A 16901-nucleotide genomic window follows, 5' to 3' on the forward strand; every position below is an offset into this window, starting at 1 on the left:
TGAAGTATCCTTTTCATTACTTTTGGTTTGCTCTTCAAACAGGCTGAACACGCCTCCTTGGCCAGAAGAAGCAGGACCTTGTAGCATAGAACAATATGCATAAATGCTAAATATTGAGGAAATAAGAATAGATCATCAATAGCAGGAGGAACGATGGGGCACAGTGGGATATCTTCAAGCTAGGGAGGGTTAGAGGTGAGTTACAGACACAGAGAATTCTAGATAAGGGGCTTGGGTTTTTCTCTAGGGACCTTTAAAATATTCTGGCCCAGTATGGTGAACAACATGCACATATGAATACCTAGATACTCTTTATATTTGTCTTTCATGTTCAGATACTATATAAAGATAGGGACTTAACAAAGGCTCACTGTCATGTATCTCCTGGGAGAGAATGTATGGAACCTTCCCCTGCAAACATAGTCTGACAATTTTTATGGTAATGACTCCTCATTACTGAATACTGGAAGGAGAAATGGAGACAGACGTTCGGAGGATGGGATATAAGCTGCCATCAGAATAAGCAATGCAGAACAGAGGAGAACAATATTAACCTTTTGCAGAGAAGTCTAAGCTTATCAAGGACTTGCAAGAGCCCATTAAGGAGGTGTTAATTAAGAGGATAATATTGGAATCCTACAGCATTTAATAATATTTGAGCCTCTGCTTTTGTGGAATCTAGCCAGTACAGACTTCCTAGTATGGGCTAAGGTAGATTAGCACATTTCAGCTTGGCTTTAGTAGACCTTGGACTGTTGCTAAGGAGTCAAAAGCTTGTTGCTAAGGAGTCAGGAATCAATATTAAGTAGAGGACTTAGGGAGTCCCCTTGGCTGATGAGAACTAAGACACAAATTGCCTTCATTTCCCTGTTGGGCATTAGCAATTTATAAAGAGGCCTGGAGACAAAAGACAAGGTTAATGAGGATGTGAAATACATAGCAGCATTTGTTTATTTAGATGAGATAATTATTTTCCGTGATAGCAGAAAATCAGAAGCAGGGTCCTTTGGATGTCTTGTGTCCCAGAGAAAACAGTTTAAAGTTGTCCTTGGATACGTATGCATACATTTCTGAACTACTATTCATATAGTGGATACACAGGGTCCCAACCTGGAGAGAGTGTTGATCCTAAAAGTATTATCTATATTATCTACTATCAACAATGGTAGCCTCTAATTAAACTATCAAAAATGGTGGCCTCAAGCCACCAATTGTAGGAAACTAAAAAATGCCTTAGGGTTTCTATAGATTTTCAGAAGACTACTCTTATAGTACTAATCTCACAAAAGTTGTATCAGGGTTTCATTGGGAAGCTTGAACACTTCCAACAAAGAAGAGAAAGACCACAGGACAAGCAATACCTATTATCAACTGACCTCAATTATCAGGAAGTCCCTAAAAAGCTCTCCATTAGTAATGGGAGAGTCTTCTTCTGTCTCTTGAGTTTGGGCTGACCCTGAGTTAGGGGAGGTGATTTTAAAAAAGGGGGGGCAGGGGTTATTGGTTGAAGTGTCCAGGATTATCTTCAAGCACTTCAGAATCCCACTGAACTCTTAGAACCAAATAGAATTCCTTAAATATGCCTTGTGCCACAAGTTCCAACCCCAGCACACAAGCAGCAGAATCCACTGTGTCACTCCCAGAAGAGCATTCTCCATGGACTTCTGTGATGTACTACTGGTGAGGAATCAATTGTGGTTTCAGTGGTGGACTAAAAATGTCTATGATAAAACTTGAAAAATGCTGGAAGATTATTTTAAAATACACTTTTAAATGAATGGCAGCTCTTGCTGCCATTCTGTGATGGCAGAAATAAAGTGAGATCAGAAGTCCCAGGAGATTAGCAGGTGCTATAGCCATCAGTTGACTTGGGAAGTCTATTTTTCACAGGAAGTTCACAACCTTCTGTTTTAACAGCTGCAAGCATTGGGGACAGCTCCTTGGAGACAGAGAACAAAGTGGGGAAAGTTGACTTTACAGATACCGAAGGATTATAAAGCCATGGTAATTTGAGTGAGGTTTTAGCATAGAGAGAAATGAACCAGTGGAAGAGTGAAGACTCAGACCCACACATGTATTCAATAAACAGTCTGGGACAATTGCATATCCACGTGGAGAACAAGAATGCACACTGCTTCATGCCATGCATCTCATGGAATAGAGATTTAAATATAAAAGCATAATGTTATGCTTTTAGAAGTACATATACAAGTGTATCCTTGGAACTTCAAGGTCAGAAAGGGTTTCCTTAATAACCAAGTATGAACCAAAGGAAATAATAGTGAAGCATTCAAATTCATTAAAACTGAGAGCTGCTCTTCATAAAAAAAAAAAAACTCAAAGAAAGTGAAAAAGAAGTGTCATACAGTTAAATGGCAATGGAGTAGGGGAAGGCGGGAGAGAGAGAGAGAGAGAAAGAGAAGAAGGCTCAGATTAGTAAGAAAAAGAGAAGACAGCCCAAAGGGAGAGAGTTGGGATTGGCATTTCATAGATGAAGAAACACAAATGGCAGGAAACATTAAAAATTCCCAATATCATTAGTTACCAGGGAAATATACAAATAAATTGCATTATACATATGCTGTCTGGCAAAGTTAAGATATTTGATCACATCTGATATCTGGCAGGGCTGTGGAGCAGCACGCAAAGGTACAACGGAACAACAGTGCATTTCTGGATAGACTGTAACTTAGGAGAATTTGGCACTGTCTGGTAAAGTAAAACTGCACGTATTCTGCCGTGGAGCAATTTCACACAGGATCATCTGCGCTGGTGAAACTGGCCTATGTGCACCAGATACGTGTTTAAGAATGTTCACAACAGCATTCTTCTCATAGCAAAAGCCCTGGGAGCAACCCAAATCTCCACGGACAGGAGGAGAGACAACTAACTCCAGGGTGGCAGATACCTCTAGGGGTGAAGTGGGAGTCAGGTCCAGGTAGTGTACCTGGGGGCTACTGATCTGTTTCTTTAATTGGGTGGGGGGCATGCAGTTTTATTTCTGGGCTTTATGACATGCATATTAAAATTGTGTGTATCAAACAATTTAGCTGTATTTCACAGCTAAAGAATTAGAGAGATATAATCTGGGCTCATCACTGGGGGTGTGGGGGGACCAAGAGTCAGAGTATAAACCCCAGTGTGAGAATTATCTTTTACTTGTAACGGAAGCCCTGCCCAAGTAGGCAGCTCAGCACCATTTCCATTTCCCACTGGAGTTACTCTCTTTAGAAGCTAAAGGTGTGTTGCTTATTCATTTTACACCTTGTCTTCAAGCCCACTTTATCTGAGGTCAGAAGGCACACCCAGGCCCAGGTAATTCTTGGTTCAGTGACTCTTGTCACATCACCAGTGGGACGTTGAGGATTGTGGGAAATACTTTAGCTTGCTAAAATCTGGAAATTCATATTTGTTCCCTGTCTCATCCATGAAGACCCACCACTAAGGATATTTTCTCTGAACGTGTCCCTTCTCAGGAGGCTGGGGACACTTCCTCTGGGAAGATAAGACAGTGGAGTCAGCCTCTGATCCCTCCAGGGCTGACATTTCTGCAGGGTGCCTCCATGACCTTAGGTGCATGCCCAGATCCAGTGGGGAAGCTGAGCAACCCACCCAGCTCCAGCCTCCTTTGCCTGGCCTTTAGGGACTTGGAGGATGATACCGACTTGTACTTTCTCTGCTTGTCTCAAATAATCCTCAGGAGAAAGTTTTGCACAGAGGGTCTTTGTCATCTTCGTGATGACATTTGAGTTGCAAAGAATTTCTTTTGTGAACACAAAAACAATTGCCAGGGAGAAAAAATAAATTGATGGATGGGGGCCTTCCTAGCCTCAACACACATGCACACACAAGTTCACACCCACACATGCATACCAGAGAGCCTATGGAGCTAGACATACATCATTCACCCTAACAAGAAAACACAAAAGGTCTTTGATTCTTAAGTTAAAAATCTCACCCGGGGTGGAGGAAGAAGGGATAAAGTAAACTCTCTAAGCCTGAGTGCCCCTGTGTCTTCATGTCCACTCCCAGTTCTCAGAAGATTCATGAAAATTTTCGAGGTCTGGCTACTCACTTCTCTCACCTCATCTCCCCTTGCCCAGCACCTACTAGCTGTGCTTCAGCCACACTTTCCATTCCTTCATGTTTTGTTTTGCCTCGGAGTCTCTCACAAAAAGATTCCTCAGAGAGAAGTCCAGAACATTCTCCTCCCTTACCCAGCCCCCATCCCCACAGCCCAGCACTGTGTGGCTTCAGTTTCCCTTTACCTTTTACTGTGTCCTCTGCCCACATCTCCCTCAGAATTAAGCACTCATTTGGCCTCAGCCAGTGAAATCTGAAGTCCCCTGACCATGTTACTTATATAAACACAAGTCTGCTACACCATGCTGTGTCTTCAGAGGTCCTAGGAGTCCCCGGTGTCATTACCCCACACGACTGACAGGGAGGGCTCTTGGAATGGGACGCTGCCAAGTGGAAGAATGGGCACAGTCACAATCTGCTGCTTTGCCAGACAAGAAATGAAGATACGATTTCCCAGTTGCTTGCCATGCAAGCCACCTTGCCAGAACTCCCTGGGACGTGGGAAAAGCATTTTTACCAGTGGCTTCCACAAGGCATATTAGGAAAGAGAACCCATGGTGCGCAGTAGCAAAAACCAAGCCATTTCCATTCAGTGAACCCACTGTGAGACTGTCACCACATCCTCCAGTCTTAGACGGCCAATATGGGCATGTGATGGAGTGTGTGACAAAACAGCCAGCTGGTCCTCTGCAAAGGCTGACACTGAGTGTACGACATGTATCTCTAGGAGTTTGTGGTTTCTAGCTGAAGAGATAGCTGCTGGTTTCCCTCATTCCCTATGGAACGAAACAAAACAAAACAAAAATGGCAAAAATGCCAAAGAATTAACTTTGCTGAGTTCCTATCTTTAAAAACACCTACATTGGTTTGTAGCAGGGATAGATCACGGACTTCTGAGACTTCATGAATCGCAGTCCTGGGAGTTAAAGCACCCTTTTATGCTAAATCCATACCTGCTCTTCTGTTCACCTGTGTGTTACCAGTTTGTTTATGTTCTGCCTTCTAATGTGGCACAGAGCCCATGGATACCCTTTTATACAAGACAGTTCTAATAACTGAATTTCTCCTAACCCCCATGACTATTTTCCTTTCCAAAAAAATATTTTGTTTCTTTGGTCATTCTTTATGGGAATTGTTTCTTAGGTTGTTCACCAGTTTATTTTACAACCTCTCAAAAGGTACAATACCCCAACTCTCCAGCACATGCCCCAAGTGTGAATAAAGGACAGTTCCCTTAAAATACCTTGTTTGACAAGCTTCTCACCTGACTTACGGACATTGCAACCTTGCATGCTTAGATTTGTTTGCTAGTTCACCCATTTCATGCCTGTCTGCTCTCATCTGAAACTGAGGGTTTCCAAATCTGCATTCAAGTAAAAGAGAAAAAAAATCAAATTTCCTGAATGAACCCCCAGGACATGCTCTAAAATTCTCTCTCAATTATTCCTGGGTCCATGCCAACTCCTTCCCACTGAACTGCACTGTGGCATTCCAGATCAAATCAATACTTTAATCGAAATTTAGATCAAATGGTGCAAGTTTTCACAGTGACATCCATACAAAGTGTATCAAGATATGAATATAAAGTTGTCTGGGCTTCATAGCAGCACTTGGTTTAGATTCACTTCTTGCATCAGCACAGCTTGAGAAAAACAGATCCCCAGTAAGTCACACATAATGTGACAGGTAAGTCACATTTCTGAGGGTATATGAGGAAAATTGCTTGCACAGAAATAAGGAAAGAAACTTTGTCCCAACTGCCCCAATCCTGCCCCTGGGCAAATGTTCACTCTTGCATCCACAACAAGGGACAGTGGGTAGGGAATTGTCAGGGTCTCCAAGCTAATCCATTTATATTTTCTCCTTTTACCTTCCATTTTGCTTAATCTCTTTCTGCAATATTTCTTACCAAGGTAAGAGGCACTTTTTGCTTTCACAGATGCAGTGATTTTAAAGACCTGAACACAGTAGCAGCCTTGGAAAAAAGCTCCAACAGGAAGGAGGAGTGCTGGGCAGGGGATGTCTATCTTCCGTCTTCTTGTTGAAAGAAGAGAGCATTGTCTTAGTTCTAGTTTCCTAGAATCCAATGGCTGTGACACAGATTAGAATGCAAGCAGTTTATTGTGAGGTGATGACAGGAAGTATTGGTAGGATCATGGGGAGGAGACGGGGAAAGAAAAGCAGCCAGTGAAGTGTTACCTTCAAGTGAATCAGCATGTTAGGGAACTAAAGTTTCATTCTGCTGGAGAAATCTGGGAACCAGGCTGCACCCACACCTTGGAACTGGTTGAGAGGGAGCTGCAGTATCTATCCACCACCTTCACTAGTCATTGCTTTGAGGGTAGTTCTTGGGCGTCACTAATTCTCCAGCACTTCTAGCCTGTTGTGCTTGGACAGGCAAGAAGTAGTCAGGCAAAGAAACACAGATGCTGGGGCACTTGGGTGGCTCAGTGGGTTAAAGCCTCTGCTTTCAGCTCAGGTCGTGATCCCAGGGTCCTGGGATCGGGCCCCCACATCGGGCTCTCTGCTCAACAGGAAGCCTGCTTCCACCTCTCTCTCTATCTGCCTGCCTCTCTGCCTACTTGTGATCTCTGTCAAATAAATAAATAAAATCTTAAAAAAAAAAAAAAAAAAAACAGAAACACAGATGCTGGTAGTGGAAAGGCAGATGTGCTGTTCTGAATTTCCTTATCAGGGAGAGAGTAGAAAACAGACTGAGCTCATAGGATGCTGAGGGGATAAAGGAGATGGCACCTGTGATAGGTCAGCCCTTCAGCTACAGGGAACAAGCAGGGGATGAGTGTTCTGTGAGTTGTCTGCATACTAGCTACATAGCAAGAGCCAGAGGTCCACATCTTTTTCAAAAACAAATGATTATACCTGCCTAATTCTTAATACACTTTCCTTTTCCCCCCCTTATTTCAAAGAAACCTCAAAATTCCTTGCCAGAAGCATACTAAATCCCATTTGCAACATTGCAAAAGATAGTTAAGATACCAATCTTAAAGATTTTGGTCTGTCACAGTCTAATCAACTTAGCCATCTAATCTATCATAATGCAAAAACCTTTTTTAGGGGGGCAGTTTTCTATTCTTCCTAATTTTTAATACAGTGCTAAAATCACTACATTACTACAAAGTGCTAAGATAGCCCACCAAGCCCCATAGGAAAGTAAGGAGGATAGGTTGTCTTACATGTATTGATCAAGAAGAACTAAAAGAAACATAAGGAAAAAGAAGAAAACCCAGGATTCCACATAAAACTGAATTTCTTCACTCTAATGCAAAATTCCAAATTTTGAAAATGGCAAGGTCAGTACAAAAGACATAGATCAGTACTTTAGTGGGGCAATTTGAAATTGCCGTTAAGTGAAGCAGCACAAAATCCTCATTTTTTTTTTTTAATTTTTAATGTTAGGCTTATTTTATCCTTCAGCTGTCTTCCAAGATCATTTAGACTGTTTTAAAGAAAGAAAAACCCCCTTCCAACAGGCTATTATTATTTTTTTTCTTCCAGCTGTTTCAGAATCTGTGGCTGGAAGAACTCTTTGCCATTAACTATAAACATTATTAATTGGTCAGCTACTGCAAAAATCAAACAATGTTTTTTTTCTGTTTGTAATTGGAAATGTTTGTATTTAGCTAAAAGGATTTTCATGGAAATGAAGAAGACATTCAATATAAGGAAAGATTATGGAATTGGTTTTATTATGCTGCTCACTGGCTATATTTGCCTTGTTCTTCTTTTTAATGGTGGGGAGTATGGAGTTCTGGTTAACTGTCTTTCCTGATTAATTGTACACCATAAATGAAACTATATTAAAGATCCTTCATGATGAAAACTCATCTGGAGAAAATTTTATTCTTCCTTGATGTTCCAGAAATGTTTAAAATTAAGACTAACCATTATGCAAATGGATTCTTAGATGTTGGTTATCTGAATGATAACTTGGAGTCTGGAAGAATTGTTTATGATTGATGGATCATTGAAAGACCAAAGATAACATATTGTTCTGATTTTTGTCTCCTGAAAGACTGTACATTACTTATAGGTTGTCTTTAATTATATATGCTTTTCATGATTCACAACATCATTCCTTTTAATTTTCCATAGTAATTATTAGTGAAGGGCTGGATGCATATTTGCCACAAGCATTGTATTATCATGATTTACTCTAAAAAGAAAAAGGTAGTAGAAGAAAAAGAAATCTTTTTAGTTACATCATAGAAGTCAAATCCCTCCCTGTGTCCATCACAGTGACTGGTCATTTCTCTGATCTTGACACTATTATCAAACCCATTGGATCCCTGACCCACCCAGATTAGTGAAGGTTCATAAGTTGGGTCTTCCAGATCTCTCAGTCCTTGATTAGACCTTACTTTTATCTTCTCTTCATCTCCTTAATGTAAGTTCCAAAGTGAAGCTGTCTTTGCATGTGGTTTCCACTAGGTCAGAAGGTGGGTCCTCCCTGAGGACTCGGTTGCTTGGGCACATCACCCCACTGTCCATTCACTTCTGTCTGAAAGGATTTTTATGGGAATTATATGTGGTGACACCTGAATGGCACTTAGAATATTAGTATTATTTTTATCTACAGTAAAGAGTCTTATATTGACTTCCCCAGAAGTACACCCTAAGACCAGGATATGTGAGCAAATGGCCTATTTGGGAGGTAGTCCCAGGAAGCATGGGTGGCAGAGTGAGGAAATGAGAAAAGACAGGGAGTAGTCTACAGATGAGTTGATGAGCAGGTTACATCTTTAGGAAGCTGGGATCAGTCCTGATGGGGACCTCTGACAAAGTAGGTAGGCCATGCTTCAGAGTTGTCCCGTCTCATGTTTGAGGAAGCTGGTTTTCTGTCTGACACTGGTTGTCACTGGTTGTCTCCCCTCCCCTTCATTTTTCCCTTCTTTCTCCTAATGTCCTCCATGTTATTCCTTATGTTCCACAAGTAAGTGAAACCATATGTTAATTGACTTTCTCTGCCTGACTTATTTCACTTAGCATAATCTCCTCCAGTCCCACCACATTGATACAAAAGCTGAGTATTCATCCTTTCTGATGGCTGAGTAATATTCCATTGGGTATATGGACCACATTTTATTTATCCATTCATCTGTTGAATCTGCTTTTTCTATAGTTTGGCTATTGTGGACCTTGCTGCTATGGACACAGGGGTGCATATATAGTTTTCACTACATCTGTATCTTTGGAGTAAATACCCAGTTGTACAATTGCAAGGTCATATGATAGCTCTATTTTTAATTTTTTGAGGAACCTCCACACTGTTTTCCAAAGTGGCTGCACCAACTTGCATTCCCACCAACAGTGTAAGAGGATTCCCCTTTCTCCACATCCTGTCCAACACTTGTTTCTTGCCTTGTCAATTTTTGCCATTCTAACTGGTATAAGGTGGTATCTCAATGTGGTTTTAATTTGAATTTCCCTGATGGTTAATGATAATGAACATTTTTCATGTGTCTGTTAGCTGCTTGTATGTCTTCTTTGGAGAAGTGTCTATTCCTGTCTTCTGCCCATTTTTTGACTTGATTGTTTTTTGGGTATCAAGTTACAAAGCTGTGATTACCAAGACAGTATGGTACTGGCACTAAAACAGACACATAGACCAATGGAACATAATAGAGAGCCCAGATGTGGACCCTCAACTCATGGTGAAATAATCTTTGACAAGGCAGGAAAAAATATCCAATGGAAAAAGACAGTCTCTTCAATAAATGTGCTGGGGAAATTGGACAGCTATATACAGAAGAATGAAACTCCACCATTCTTTTACATAAAACACAAAGATAAACTCAAAATGGATGAAAGACCTCAATATGAGACAGGAATCCATCAAAATATTGGAGGAGAACTTGGGCAGTAACCTCTCTGACATTGGTCACAGCATCTTCTTTCAAGAAACATCTCCAAAGGATTCCTGGGTGGCTCAGTCGGTTAAGCGGCTGCCTTCAGCTCAGGTCATGATCCCAGGATACTGGGATCGAGTCCCACATCGGGCTCCTTGTTCAGCAGGGAGTCTGCTTCTCCCTCTCCCTCTGCCTGCTGCTCTGCCTTCTTGTGCTCTCTCTCTGTCAAATAAATAAATAAAATCTTTAAAAAAAGAGAGAAAAAAAGAAACATCTCCAAATATAAGGAAACAAAAGTGAAAATGAACTTTTGGGACTTCATCAAGACAAAAAGCTTCTGCACATCAAAGTAAATAGTCAACAAAACAAAGAGGCAGCTCCCTGAATGAGAGAAGGTATTCACAAATGACACTACAGACAAAGGGCTGTAATGATGGATTTTAAATTTTCCTATAGACACATGCATGAGAGACAGTGCCCCTGAGTGTGACACTCTCCTATGGGTGGACCCAAGTTTTGACAACAATCTCTCAGATGTTGAGAACTGATAATACACTGTAATTATCTTATAATAAACATTTTAAAAAATTGTGTTATGTTAGTTACCATACATACACTATCATTAGTTTTTGATGCAGTGTTCCAAGATTCATTGTTTATGTAGAACAGCCAGTGCTCCATGCAATATGTGCCCTCCTTAATACCCAGAACTAGGCTCACCCATCCCCATGTAATCAGCATTTTATTCATGGTCAAAGTACAAGAACACCTCAAGAAATGCCTCAGTAAGGAAGGAAATTGGTCAATGCTTATTCTCATTCTGGCCATTCTATTCCTTCCCAGACAATCAAGCAAGTCCAAAGGAAGTTCCAAGAGTAAGATGTCAGACAATATTCACAGCTTCTCTGCACATCCACCAGCAAGTCTCCTGGAGAAAGTGGGTAAGTGGCCCAGGTGCCAGGCTCATAGCACTGAATTCAGAGACATTTTTGACTCACACTGTGTGAACTTGGGTTGTTTACTGAGACCTGGATGCTGTATTGTTGCAATCATGTGTATCTCATCCAGCTCTGCCATTTACAGGGAGCACTCAACCCAGGTATGTCAGCCACCATTTTGGATTCAGGAAAGATTACTTCCTGGATGGTATTAGCCTCATGTGTGTGAGGCAAGGCCTAAGGGGACAGCTGAGTTTCAGAAATCTTTCTCATCTACAACTGTGTGTCTGTTGGTGAAGATTTTTTGTGAGAGTGCGGGAGTATAAGAAGGTTAAACTTCCATCTGTCACTGGAGAATTTTTCTGCTAGGCATCATGACAGTCCAGCTCTTTTCTGTGTGAGTGATATAAGATACTGTCTCTCATCTCCACATCTTTTGAACCTAGTTTTGGCACTTATTAACATGGTTGCTGGGCAAGGAGTAATGTTGTTATAGTGATATCTAAAAATAGCTCTAATTTTCATCAAGGAAATAATTTCCAAGCTTTGGTACTTTTTGTATTTGTTGTAATTGCTTTTGACACATTTCCCATCTGATTGCAATGTGCAGGTGTGTAATGGGACCCATGCCCTCCTGGGTTAAACCAGTGCCAGGAGCAAGTTTTTCAGTGAGAATGATTCAGCACTATGCTCGTAATATGAATTTCCAATTGCTATTAGAAACCCAAGATCAGGGCATGTTAAAGACAAACAGAAGTTAAATAGAGTGTATCCCAATGTCTTTGTGAAAACAGTGAGAAAGCAGAGGTACTAAGGTGTTAGGGACTGCCCCAGTAGTTCCAGATTATTTAGCAGGAACTACAACAGAAACCAGATTCCAAGCTCCACTGTTTCCCGCATGAATCCAGCCAGTCAGCCTCAAAACCTCAGACTTGTCTAACTTTCTCTCCTCTTTCCTCCCCTAAATATAGTTGTTCATGTCCTGCCATTATGTCTTTCCTGATTTCTGTCTACTAAAATTCTCTGATTCCACTCCTATCATTTTAGCCCTTCATTCAGTCCTATATTAACTTCAGCTGTCACTCAACTTGTCTCCTTGGTGGCCATCTTTATCTGCTTCAACTCCCCACCCCCCATTCCTTCCACTTCCAGACTAGATTTCCCCATACATTGCTATGCATTCGTCTTTTGTAAAGTAAGGCTGTTCCTAAGTTACAGAAGTAGAGAGTTAAAAGGCATTTTTAATAAATGCCAATTAATTGCTGTAACAGCATACCCTTTATGTGTCCTTCCATGTCACCTCTATTCCAACCCATGCTGATGGTTTCCTACTGTGAGCTCCAGTGACTCAGTCTGAAGCTGTCTCTGGTTGAGAAAGAAGCTCCCCTTAATGCAGAGCAAGCAGGAAGCACCAGGCAATTGAGGCTTCAGGAAGTGACTCTCAACCAGTGATGTGTGGGAGATTCTTAATTCTTCTGAAGAAGTGTTCTTCTGTTCAAGGTCTCCAGTGGGGATTAACCGCATTTTCTCATGACGATAACCTACGTGATAGCACACCTGTATCAATTCCCTTCTCTTCCCTCTCCCATTTTTCCATTTTTCCATTTTCCACCTAGTGCTTCTTGGGATTACCTCCCAGATGAACAGCTTGCCCTCGAATTCTTGTCTCAGAAGCTATGTTTTTGGGAAGCTAATCTAACAAATATGGGGTAAAATTGGCTCAAGGCTCAAGCCTGGGATGAGGAAAAGAGAGCCAAGATGAAACTACACGTCAGGAAGGGATCATCCCACTGGAGCAGTGGGAGGTGTCAGAGAGACCTTTCTAAAGACCTGGGGAGAACTGAGGATGATTCATGTAAGGAAAACTAAAAGAATTTCTTAGAAGGCAACTTCCTATAATTTGTTCCAAGGCAAGGTACAGGGAAGTGAAAAGTGAAAGTTTGGTAAAGTGCTGACCAGGATCTTGGAAAGGGCTCTGTTCTTTATGCTGAGGGAAATGGGAGATCATAGAAGAGGTTAACAGAGAAAAGGAACATTATAATATTGGCAGTTTTGAAAGATTTCTGTCTCTAGTCTGTTTGTCAGATTGGGGTAGGGGAAAGAATGGAGGCAGAGAGACAGTGAAGAAGCTGTTATAGTTATTCAGGCAAGAGATGATGGGTTTGGAGGATATGTAGCAAGTGGAGATGAAAGACTTTGTTTTGTTGGGAGGTGGTGGTTGGGAAAAAGGAAAATTCCAGAATGACTAGAATGGTGGTTCAAGAAACTAGGTGAATAATGCTTTCATTCACTGAATGAGGGGGTTATGATGGGGAAGAAGATGATGGGTTTGGTTTGGGGCTTGCCATATTTGGGTTTTAAGTAGGAATGTTTATTTTTGACATATACGTAAGAATGTTGAATTAGATGGTGGGATTATATGGGTCTGAAGTTTAGGAAATAATCAGTATACAGGTACTAAGTGAAGGCATACATATGGACAAAATGTTTCAGGAAAACATTATTAATTTGTTTGACAGAGAGTGAAAAGATGCAAGTGCCAAGAGATTCATGATAATAGCATTTTATGGGTGGGTAGCAATCAGCAAAGGAAGCCAAGTGGGGATGACTCAAAAGTATGGGTGGAAAATCAGGAAAATGGGAATGCCACAAAGTACAAGGGAAGAAAAATGCTGTCAGGGATGAAGTTGAACTAAGAGCTGAAAACTCTCTGTTGGATTTCATGACAAGTAGGTCTTTTATGACGTGGGGAGAATGGATTTCCATTGAGTGATAGGGCCCCAAGATCCCTGCCAAGTGACTAAACTTGAGAATGTAGTGTGAGTGAGACAGGTGTAGACAGCTCTTTCTAGAATATGACTAAGAAAAGGCTAAAGAAATGGAGTAGCAGAGGAAGATGTTGGCTTTTATTTTTTTATTTTTTAAAGATTTTATTTATTTATTTGACAGAGAGAAATCACAAGTAGATGGAGAGGCAGGCAGAGAGAGAGAGGGAAGCAGGCTCCCTGCTGAGCAGAGAGCCCGATGCGGGACTCGATTCCAGGACCCTGAGATCATGACCTGAGCCGAAGGCAGCAGCTTAACCCACTGAGCCACCCAGGCGCCCAGATGTTGGCTTTTAAATAGTCAGAAATTAAATCTGCATTTTGACAATGACCATTATAGAAACATAGAAACTTACTGTAGTGAAAAGTGTGGAGCCTGGTGGATTCAATTTCTAGAGACATATAAAAAAGTTGGATCTAAAATTATGAGTCTGTCTTACAAGAGAATTGTTGGCTGATCTGAGAATCATCAGCACAGTAGTGATGATGGAGAGCGAATTGGATGGGAAGAGAAACTTTGGGGGAGGCAAACTTTTCCTCTATCCTCCTAGACAATCTGGGCCCCAAAACTAAGTTGATATAAGACAAATCAACAGGAGAAAAGCATAAACATTTTATTTTTCATGAGTACTTGGTAAACTTCACAGGAAAATGAAGACCCAAAAAGTGATTAAGCCTATGTGCTCATATACTAGTTTAGACAAAGAGTATTAACTGTAAAAAAAAAAAAAAAAAAAAAAAAAAAAAAAAAAAAAAAAGGTTAAAATGAGTGGGGAGCCTAAAGGAAGATGAGGATTATTTTAATATGGTTTGTTTTTACAGATTTCTCTCAGCCTGACTCCCCATCTCTGGGGATAAGAATGTTCTTTTCCTCCTGCTGTATGGATGGCATCTTTTACAGGGGAGTTTTATTGCTTGCTTTCAGAGAGAAGAGGAGAGGTCAAGAGTGTGCTTCCTGCATCTTCTATTTCTCATGTGCCTTTAGCTCAAAGTAATTTTGATGTCAGAGTTGGTACATTTCAGGGTGGTGTGTTTTGTTATCCTTCAAAAATCCAGTCTAAGAAAATATTTTATGTGGTTAAGAATACAGAACAATATACTTAGTAATACTTGTTTATTCAAAACTATAACTGGTGCCAGACACTGTGCTGAGTTTGGGGTAACCCAAGAAAGAATAGAAAGGGAAGTATCTGCAGAGAGATTGAGAATGAAGACCCAGGAATACTAAAAGAAGCCCATAGGATGCACATAATTCACATGAGAGAGCAATGATCTATGATCTCATTAGGATCCAAGGAGGTTCATATTTGTAGGTCTTCTGAGTGGAATCCAAACATGTTCACTGCCTTTCTGCTCATTTGACCTAACCTTTATGACTTGTAGGTCTTCTGCATTGCTTCTTGTTTCACTTTTGGTTCTCAAATGCTATGCTTCAGACTTCTACTCAAGAGAGACAACACGAATTTGAAATATGTGTTCTGCACTGGTGTCCAAGGCCAAACTAACCAGCAGGCTGGTACTCTGTCATTCCTCTCCCTGTGTACATTTCCATTATCAGCTCTTAGCAACCTTCATCATCTCACAGACTCACAGGGAACAATTGCCTTTTTTTACTTTCCAGAGCAATCTGTTAGGATTAAACTCAATCGTCCATTTTCTGTAACCATCAACAACCATGAATAGTTGCTATTGTAACGTGTTCCAGTGGTCACTACCATTTTCATTAAAACCAAACCATCATGGAAACAATCAAGACCACACAAATAATGCCAGGGGAGGGGATGGGAAGAGGAAGAGTCTAAGTGGAATGTGTCTTGAGGATGATCAGTGTCCAGAATTTTTTTTCTCATTTATTAAGTCAGTAGGAAATACTTCCAAAGATAACTCTTGTCACAGAGAGATGCTAGTTGACCTTCACCTTGTTTCTTGGTCTCGTGTCCTCTGACATCCTGATAGCGTTGATTACTTACATTTGCCTGATGTTGATTGTGATTTTATAGTACACCATTTGAAAAGTGAACTTCCAAAAATATGTCCATAAGTCATATGTGCAGCTGTTATACATCTGAGCTTAAGATGAGCTCAGCACTTCATGATGCAAATGTATTTCTATTGTTTAAGAAACTGCCATTTGGGAGAAAAGAATAAACAATAATATGTTTAGCAGGATTTTTTATTCAAAATTACTATTGGTGCCAGGGGACCCTGGGTGGATCAGTCAGTTGAGTGTCTGACTCTTGATTTCAGCTCAGGTCCTGATTTCAGGGTCGTGAGATTGAGCCCTGTGTCAGGATCTGCGCTCGACATAGAGTCTGATTGGGATTCTCTCTCTCTATCCCTCCTCACCCCCACAACCCCATCTCTCTCTCTCTCTAAAATAAAATAAAATAAATACTATTAGTACCAGACTTTATGCTCAGTCTGGTGTGTGAGGGAAAGTACAAATATGAATACAGTCTCTTGAACTCATTCACTGTCAGGGGAGAGAGATTTATTTTAAAATTCACAATATAATGTAATATGTGCTATAATAGAGATCTGCATATACTTCTTTTGGAGAAGATCCTAAAGTGCTATCTTTATTAATAATCAAGACCACATTTTACATAAGAAATCACTAGAGATTGTAAGAAATACATTTCAATATGAAACCTCTTGACTGTTTTGGTAAGTTTTTCTAATTTTTCTATTCCTGAGGAGATATTTTATGCAAAAAATATATGAGATTCTTTGAAATTAAAAATAATTAATGTTATCTTAGTCACTAAGGAACATATATTAAATAACAGTTCAACATAAAAAAAGTCTTAGGTTGATTCTAGCATAATTATTTTAAGAATCAAAGGAATATGAAAAACATCACAAGTTGTCTGATTCTGAGACCCCACATTGCACTGAGTAATTAACAAACTTTTTTTATTATGGACTAATTTTAGATTTACAGAAAATAATTATAACAGTAGTACAAAGCTTCTGGTACCCAGTTTTCCCTCATAGTTACCTCTTACATATCTATGCTACATTTCTTAGAACTAAGAAATTAAATTTGGTATATGACTATTAAGTCATAAAAAATTAAAATTATTACTATTATTATTAAAATTATTACTATTAAAATATGACTATTTTTTACTTAATTTTCACCAGGCTTTTTCTCCATTAATTTCTTTGTATACTCCAGGATCCAA

At 40.2% G+C, this 16901-nt stretch overlaps 1 long non-coding RNA gene across 1 annotated transcript in view; it reads left to right on the plus strand.

Annotated features, from left to right (window-relative positions):
- The first annotated feature begins 1605 nt into the window (after positions 1–1605).
- The window catches only part of LOC131808597 (uncharacterized), a 28877-nt gene continuing 13581 nt past the window's right edge, over positions 1606–16901 (plus strand). The window contains exons 1-2 of the long non-coding RNA XR_009344843.1: positions 1606–1680; positions 10794–10891. This is a non-coding gene — a long non-coding RNA (uncharacterized LOC131808597). The remainder of the gene's footprint in view (positions 1681–10793; positions 10892–16901) is intronic.

This window comes from Mustela lutreola, chromosome 9, assembly GCF_030435805.1.
Source record: "Mustela lutreola isolate mMusLut2 chromosome 9, mMusLut2.pri, whole genome shotgun sequence".
Lineage (NCBI taxonomy): Eukaryota > Metazoa > Chordata > Mammalia > Carnivora > Mustelidae > Mustela > Mustela lutreola.